We start from the raw sequence: 9,380 nt of genomic DNA, 5'->3' as shown, positions 1-9,380 counted from the left end.
TGGAGAATTGTGTCCAATTCTGGTCACCACACTTTGATAAGGATGTCAAGGACTTAGTGAAGAGACTGAGGTGATTTATTAGAATGGTACCAGGGGTCAGGGAATTCAGTTATGTGGAGAGATTGGAAAAGCTGGGATTGTTCTCTTTGGAGCAATGAAGGGTCAGGGGAGATTTAATATATAATTCAAAATCATTAAGGGTTTTGATCGGGTAATTAATGTGAAACTGTTTCCAGTGTCAGGAAGTTCAGTATTAAGAAGACACAGATTGAAGGTAATTGACAAAGAACCAGAGGTGAAATGAGGAGAATTTTCTTACACAGCGAGTTGTTGGGATGTGGGATTCACTGCCTGAAAACATGGTGGAAGCAGATTCAATAATATCTTTCAAAAGGGAATTTAGCAAATACTTGAATAGGAAAAAAGGAGACTGCGGAAAGTTGAGGGGGGTGGGTGTTGGTGGTGGAATTCATTAAGTAGCTCATTCCAAGAGACAGCACTGAAACAATGGGCCGAATAGCCTCCTTTTGTACTGCATCAGTCTCTGATTCTATGAGAAACAGACAGAGAGTGTAAAGAGCGAGTGAGGACATGCGTAAGTGGGAAAGGAAGATAGATATAGCGAGAAAATCGGGTTTGCTTCGTTTTTCGGGTGTAGGGATTGTAATTCGTGATCTGCCCTTGCCTATTCGTGTTGAGGCAGGTGACACACAAACTTCCTGCTGCCTTCTCATTTCCACGAATTCTATGTACCGCCTAGGGTGACACGCGGTGCTGTCTGTCTGCTGGGGCCTAAGGTTGTGTGAGGCTGGCTCGTGTTTCATCCAGGATTCAGCTCTTAAAGACAGTCTGTTTCTCTTAAAGGGAGGTTGCACTGAATCACAGGAGGCTGCTGCTGACTGTGAAATGCCGCAATTAGAGACAAGGTAAATGGAGTACGAGGACAGAGAGAGGGTTCTGCGGTTCACGGATGTGGTGCTGGAGGCCTTAGTCATGGAGGGTGACATGAGCAGACAGGCCATGTTCCCATGGGGTGGGGTGCAGACCCTCAAGAAATGCACTTCGAAGTTAAAAGGAGCAGGTGGCCAGGGAGGTCAGTGCAAGACGTCTGGCCCCGAGGACCTGGCAGAAGAGCCAGAAGAAGTTAAATGAACTCACACGGGTGGTCAATGTCAGTGAATTCATCTCCACATGACATCTCCTGCCCTCAACACCAGTAACCTCTCACACTGCTCAATTAACCACACCCCCATCACTCACCCATCAGCTGTCCCTAACACTCAGGACCCACACCTAACATTCACATACTCCATCTCACCCTCACACACCTTCCACTGATACCAGCCTCACATCCACCTCTCCCTGCCTCCACATGCCTCCAGCTCTTCAGCTATGGCAGGCACATCACACAAACACAGTGCAACACAATCAATGACATTCTGCCCTCTCTCTTACAGGACAAGGTGGCTCATAAACACAGGGAGCAACAGTGATCCGGTGGGGACCAGGCATACCTTCATCCCCTGATCCTGAGGGAGGAGGTGATTCTCCACATCATGGAACCGGCTGTGACAGAGCCCGTGGCATCCAGCATCACCGAGAGCATTCAGGATGATGTTATGTTGCTGCCTTATGTCCCTTCTTAACTCCCACCTCCCCCAAATCCTACTGTCTGGGAAGAAGTACAAGCTGCAGATGGTGGGACCATGGAACTCCTGCTTTCCATCCCATTCCCAATCCCTCAACACAACCCTCCCCTTCTGATTTTATACTTTCCAATGATAACCCAGAACTGCCAGCTTCCCAGTCACAGCAGCTCCAGGTGACAGAGAGAGAGCAGCAGCACAGCACTGATGGTGAAGCCCCACCACTTGGTCTGAAACTCACAGTCACCAGATCAAATACTTTCGCTGTGTGTACCTTAGAGGGTGGTATAGAGTCGGAATCTGCATGTGGTGAGTCACCGAGCACGAGTGAGGTGCAGCCAGGCCACGGGGAAAGGATAGTTCATGTGTCAGATCACCGGAGGGCGAGGTCACAAACGAGTTATAATACACAGGACTCAGATGTAAACATTGCTGGAACAGCATACAGGAGAATGCTGATGGACATGTACACTGAGATACTTTGTCCATTGACAGTCTGTTGTCACTGTCAAAGAACATGGAGGAGTCCGACTCCAACATGGCACAGGACATTGCACAGAGTTTGAAGCACATTCTTTCCCATGTGGAAGTGGTCACTAACTCCATGACAGCACTAGTGGACCCAGCTGTGATACCGTGTCTGGTGACCATTGTCACAGCTTCCACTGCAGCACAGATGGCAGACACCCAACGTCTCAGTGCTGCAGTGGAAACTCAGACTCAGATTGCTTGCTGCCATGCAGGATCAGACTGCTTCCATCATGGCTGTGGATCTCAGTGTTCAAAGGATTTTGCAGGCTCTCACAGCAGTCCAGCAATCTGTGATCCAGTAGATTACTAGGATTGCTGCGGTGTCACCCTGTGGGAGTGACAGTGTCTCCGTGGAGCAGGAACCTGCTGTCCTCTCTCAGGATGACAGTATTTGTTCTCCCTTCACTGTCACTCCACCAGTGTCCTTGCTGTTACCCATCAGCCAGCCCAGGCTGCTGCTGCCCATGTCGAGGTGGTGCAGTCCGAATCCGAGCCCTCAAAGCCCAGAGCTGCTCGAGGACGTCCTGCAAGGCCATATGCAGTCTCCCCAGTGAAAGTCAGCAGCCTTCCATCAGCCATGCTGCAGACACTGGGGAAACACTGTGTAGGATCCCTAGCAAAGTCGAGGGAACCCACAAGACAGTCACTAAGGGAATCTACAAGGGTGAATAGTTGCGTTGTGTTTGCATAATTGGATGTGTTGTTGGATAAAGATGTTCATGAAAAGGTTTTTATTGCAGGATGGTGACCAAGCGGATGCTGTGATGGGGCATCTCAGATGGGGGCAATGGTGGAGAATGGGGAATCCGTGGTGGGAAAGTGAAGTTGTCCTATGGCAACCGGAATCTGGCAATCGCCGGCAGCCTGTCCGGGTGGAAGGCATCCAGGAAATATTCTGGAAATATCCTGGTTGGTTGGCGATGGATGGTGGGGTTTGAATTCCTTGGGGGTGAATCATGAGCCATGTAAAGACAGGGTAGTGATTCTCTCCGAGCAGTTACATTCTGGTTCTCCACAGAGTTCTGAAGTTCGTGGGATCAGAGGAGAAGGTGTCGGGCGTCTTGCAAAGCATTAAGGTAAATAAGTCCCCAGGGCCTAATGGGATCTAATGCAGAATACTGAGGGAGGCAAGGGAAGAAATAGCTGGGGCCTTGACAGAAATCTTTGCATCCTCATTGGCTATAGGTGATGTCCCAGAGGACTGGAGAATAGCAAATGTTGTTCCTTTGTTTAAGAAGGATAGCAAGGATAATCCATGAAATTACAGGCCGGTGAGCCTTTGGTCAGTGGTAGGGAAATTATTAGAGAGGATTCTTCGGGGCAGGATTTACTTCCATTTGGAAACAAATGAACTTATTAGTAGCGAGAGGCAGCATGGTTTTGTGAGGGGGAGGTCGTGTCTCACTAACTTGAATGAGTTTTTTGAGGAAGTGGCGAAGATGATTGATAAAGGAAGGGCAGTGGATGTTGTCCATACAGACTTCTGTAAAGCCTTTGACAAGGTCCCTCATGGCAGACTGGTGCAAAAGGTGAAGTCACACGGAAGCAGAGGTGAGCTGGCAAGAAGGATACAGAACTGGCTCGGTCATAGAAGACAGAGGGTATCAGTGGAAGGGCGCTTTTCTGAATGGAGGGCTGTGAATAGTGGTGTTCCGCAGGGATTAGTGCTGGGACCTTTGCTGTTAGTAGTATATATATACGATTTGGAGGAAAATGTAGCTGGTCTGATTAGTACGTTTGTTCAAAACACAAAGCTTGGTGGAGTTGCGGATAATGATGAGGATTGTCAGAGGATACAGCAGGATCTGGATCGGTTGGAGACTTGGGCGGAGAAATGGCAGATGGAGTTTTTCCAGACTCTCGCTGGCACGAGAGTGTCAATATAAATTTGTGTTTACATTCCCGGACAACTGTACACCTGGATGTGTCTCCCCCAGGGATTACATGATAATCCGTCAACATTCCACCAGTGGTTGGCCATAAATCCGGTGTTACAGGTGCCGGACCCACCCCTACCCTTTGCCCTCGATGTCACTACCACAGATACCACCTTATCAGCGGTATTCCTTAAGAAGAAACATGGCCGATTCTGCCGAGTGGAATACGCAGCTCACTTGTTAACGTCAGTAGAAAGGGTCTTGACAATGTGTGAAAAAGATTTGCTGGCCGTCTTCTGGGTGATTCAAAATGTTAATTATATTGTCAGCCTCAGCCCCGTTACTATCCTAACTGAACACACACCCTTCCAGTTGTTACTGGATGGATGACTGAAGGACGGCAATGATATATTGTCAGCCTCAGCCCTGTTACTATCCTAACTGAACACACACCCTTCCAGTTGTTACTGGATGGACGGTTGAAGGACGGTAATGTTATATTGTCAGCCTCAGCCCCGTTACTATCCCAACTGAACACACACCCTTCCAGTTGTTACTGGATGGACGGCTGAAGGACGGTAATGTTATATTGTCAGCCTCAGCCCGTTACTATCCTAACTGAACACACACCCTTCCAGTTGTTACTGGATGGATGACTGAAGGACGGTAATGTTATATTGTCAGCCTCAGCCCCGTTACTATCCTAACTGAACACACACCCTTCCCGTTGTTACTGGATGGACGGTTGAAGGACGGTAATGTTATATTGTCAGCCTCAGCCCTGTTACTATCCAAACTGAACACGCACCCTTCCAGTTGTGACTGGATGGACGGTTGAAGGACGGTAATGTTATATTGTCAGCCTCAGCCCCGTTACTATCCTAACTGAACACACACCCTTCCAGTTGTTACTGGATGGATGACTGAAGGACGGTAATGTTATATTGTCAGCCTCAGCCCTGTTACTATCCTAACTGAACACACACCCTTCCAGTTGTTAAAGGATGGACGGTTGAAGGACGGTAATGTTATATTGTCAGCCTCAGCCCTGTTACTATCCTAACTGAACAGACACCCTTCCAGTTGTGACTGGATGGACGGTTGAAGGACGGTAATGTTATATTGTCAGCCTCAGCCCTGTTACTATCATAACTGAACACACACCCTTCCAGTTGTTACTGAATGGACAGTTGAAGGACGGTAATGTTATATTGTCAGCCTCAGCCCCGTTACTATCCTAACTGAACACACACTTTTCCAGTTGTTACTGGATGGATGACTGAAGGACGGTAATGTTATATTGTCAGCCTCAGCCCCGTTACTATCCTAACTGAACACACACCCTTCCAGTTGTTACTGGATGGATGGTTGAAGGACGGTAATGTTATATTGTCAGCCTCAGCCCCGTTACTATCCTAACTGAGCACAGACCCTTCCCGTTGTTACTGGATGGATGACTGAAGGACGGTAATGTTATATTGTCAGCCTCAGCCTTGTTACTATCCGAACTGAACACACACCCTTCCAGTTGTTACTGGATGGACGGTTGAAGGACGGTAATGTTATATTGTCAGCCTGATCCCTGTTACTATCCTAACTGAACACACACCCTTCCAGTTGCGACTGGATGGACGGTTGAAGGACGGTAATGTTATATTGTCAGCCTCATCCCTGTTACTATCCTAACTGAACACACACCCTTCCAGTTGTTACTGGATGGATGACTGAAGGACGGTAATGTTATATTGTCAGCCTCAGCCCCGTTACTATCCTAACTGAACACACACCCTTCCAGTTGTTACTGGATGGATGGTTGAAGGACGGTAATGTTATATTGTCAGCCTCAGCCTTGTTACTATCCTAACTGAACACACACCCTTCCAGTTGTTACTGGATGGATGACTGAAGGACGGTAATGTTATATTGTCAGCCTCAGCCCCGTTACTATCCTAACTGAACACACACCCTTCCCGTTGTTCCTGGATGGACGGTTGAAGGACGGTAATGTTATATTGTCAGCCTCAGCCCCGTTACTATCCTAACTGAGCACAGACCCTTCCCGTTGTTACTGGATGGATGACTGAAGGACGGTAATGTTATATTGTCAGCCTCAGCCTTGTTACTATCCGAACTGAACACACACCCTTCCAGTTGTTACTGGATGGACGGTTGAAGGACGGTAACGTTATATTGTCAGCCTCATCCCTGTTACTATCCTAACTGAACACACACCCTTCCAGTTGTTACTGGATGGATGACTGAAGGACGGTAATGTTATATTGTCAGCCTCTGCCCCGTTACTATCCTAACTGAACACACACCCTTCCAGTTGCGACTGGATGGACGGTTGAAGGACGGTAATGTTATATTGTCAGCCTCATCCCTGTTACTATCCTAACTGAACACACACCCTTCCAGTTGTTACTGGATGGATGACTGAAGGACGGTAATGTTATATTGTCAGCCTCAGCCCCGTTACTATCCTAACTGAACACACACCCTTCCCGTTGTTCCTGGATGGACGGTTGAAGGACGGTAATGTTATATTGTCAGCCTCAGCCCCGTTACTATCCTAACTGAGCACAGACCCTTCCCGTTGTTACTGGATGGATGACTGAAGGACGGTAATGTTATATTGTCAGCCTCAGCCCCGTTACTATCCTAACTGAACACACACCCTTCCAGTTGTTACTGGATGGACGGTTGAAGGACGGTAATGTTATATTGTCAGCCTCTGCCCCGTTACTATCCTAAGTGAACACACACCCTTCCAGTTGTTACTGGATGGATGGTTGAAGGACGGTAATGTTATATTGTCAGCCTCAGCCTTGTTACTATCCTAACTGAACACACACCCTTCCAGTTGTTACTGGATGGATGACTGAAGGACGGTAATGTTATATTGTCAGCCTCAGCCCTGTTACTATCCTAACTGAACACACACCCTTCCAGTTGTTACTGGATGGATGACTGAAGGACGGTAATGTTATATTGCCAGCCTCAGCCCCGTTACTATCCTAACTGAACACACACCCTTCCAGTTGTTACTGGATGGACGGTTGAAGGACGGTAATGTTATATTGTCAGCCTCAGCCCCGTTACTATCCTAACTGAACACACACCCTTCCAGTTGTTACTGGATGGACGGTTGAAGGACGGTAATGTTATATTGTCAGCCTCAGCCCCGTTACTATCCTAACTGAACACACACCCTTCCAGTTGTTACTGGATGGATGACTGAAGGACGGTAATGTTATATTGCCAGCCTCAGCCCCGTTACTATCTCAACTGAACACACACCCTTCCAGTTGTTACTGGATGGACGGTTGAAGGACGGTAATGTTATATTGTCAGCCTCAGCCCTGTTACTATCCTAACTGAACACACACCCTTCCAGTTGTTACTGGATGGACGGTTCAAGGACGGTAATGTTACATTGTCAGCCTCAGCCCCGTTACTATCCTAACTGAACACACACCCTTCCAGTTGTTACTGGATGGACGGCTGAAGGACGGTAATGTTATATTGTCAGCCTCAGCCCCGTTACTATCCTAACTGAACACACACCCTTCCAGTTGTTCCTGGATGGACGGTTGAAGGACGGTAATGTTATATTGTCAGCCTCAGCCTTGTTACTATCCTAACTGAACACACACCCTTCCAGTTGTTACTGGATGGATGACTGAAGGACGGTAATGTGATATTGTCAGCCTCAGCCCTGTTACTATCCCAACTGAACACACGCCCTTCCAGTTGTTACTGGATGGATGACTGAAGGATGGTAATATTATATTGTCAGCCTCAGCCCTGTTACTATCCTAACTGAACACACACCCTTCCAGTTGTCACTGGATGGATGGTTGAAGGACGGTAATGTTATATTGTCAGCCTCAGCCCCGTTACTATCCTAACTGAACACACACCCTTCCAGTTGTTACTGGGTGGACAGTTGAAGGACGGTAATGTTATATTGTCAGCCTCAGCCCCGTTACTATCCTAACTGAACACACACCCTTCCAGTTGTTACTGGGTGGACAGTTGAAGGATGGCAATGTTATATTGTCAGCCTCAGCCCTGTTACTATCCTAACTGAACTCACACCCTTCCAGTTGTCACTGGATGGATGGTTGAAGGACGGTAATGTTATATTGTCAGCCTCAGCCCCGTTACTATCCTAACTGAACACACACCCTTCCAGTTGTTACTGGGTGGACGGTTGAAGGATGGCAATGTTATATTGTCAGCCTCAGCCCCGTTACTATCCTAACTGAACACACACCCTTCCAGTTGTTACTGGATGGATGACTGAAGGACGGTAATGTTATATTCTCAGCCTCAGCCCCGTTACTATCCCAACTGAACACACACCCTTCCAGTTGTTACTGGATGGACGGTTGAAGGACGGTAATGTTATATTGTCAGCCTCAGCCTTGTTACTATCCTAACTGAACACACGCCTTTCCAGTTGTTACTGGATGGACGGTTGAAGGACGGTAATGTTATATTGTCAGCCTCAGCCCCGTTACTATCCTAACTGAACACACACCCTTCCAGTTGTTGCTGGATGGATGACTGAAGGACGGTAATGTTATATTCTCAGCCTCAGCCCCGTTACTATCCTAACTGAACACACACCCTTCCAGTTGTTACTGGATGGACGGTTGAAGGACGGTAATGTTATATTGTCAGCCTCAGCCCTGTTACTATCCAAACTGAACACACACTCTTCCAGTTGTTACTGGATGGACGGTTGAAGGACGGTAATGTTATATTGTCAGCCTCAGCCCTGTTACTATCCTAACTGAACACACACCCTTCCAGTTGTTAGTGGATGGATGACTGAAGGACGGTAATGTTAGTCAGAATCACATTGCTCGGTGGGCCTTGGTCTTGCAAGGTAGATATATTTCAGTAAAAAAGGAAAATACTTTGACATGCTTGGCATACAATTTAATCTACCAGGCTGAACCCCATGAGTGTCAGGTTTTGACAGAAAAGGCCGTCAAGGGACATTTTGTGTCAAAATCAGTGCGGGGCGGGAGTGTCCAACGGAAGAAAACAGAAATCAAACCAGCACTCAACATTTTTGTTGACGGTTCATCTGCAGTGGAGGATGGGATTAGGCAGGCAAAGTGCGGATTACAAATACAGGATCATAATGGAAAACCTATTAAAGACATTGCCTTACAGTTACTGGCGAGTTTAAGTGTGCAGTGTGCCGAATGAGCTGCAGTCACTTTGTGCTGACACAACCACATGTTTCCCCCACTGGTTGATATAAATTCTGACAGTATGTACGTGTGTAACTGTTTGACCGAGTACCTAC

The sequence above is a fragment of the Heterodontus francisci genome, unplaced genomic scaffold, assembly GCF_036365525.1.
Source record: "Heterodontus francisci isolate sHetFra1 unplaced genomic scaffold, sHetFra1.hap1 HAP1_SCAFFOLD_240, whole genome shotgun sequence".
Taxonomy (NCBI): domain Eukaryota; kingdom Metazoa; phylum Chordata; class Chondrichthyes; order Heterodontiformes; family Heterodontidae; genus Heterodontus; species Heterodontus francisci.
Note: the sequence above shows the minus strand (reverse complement) of the source record.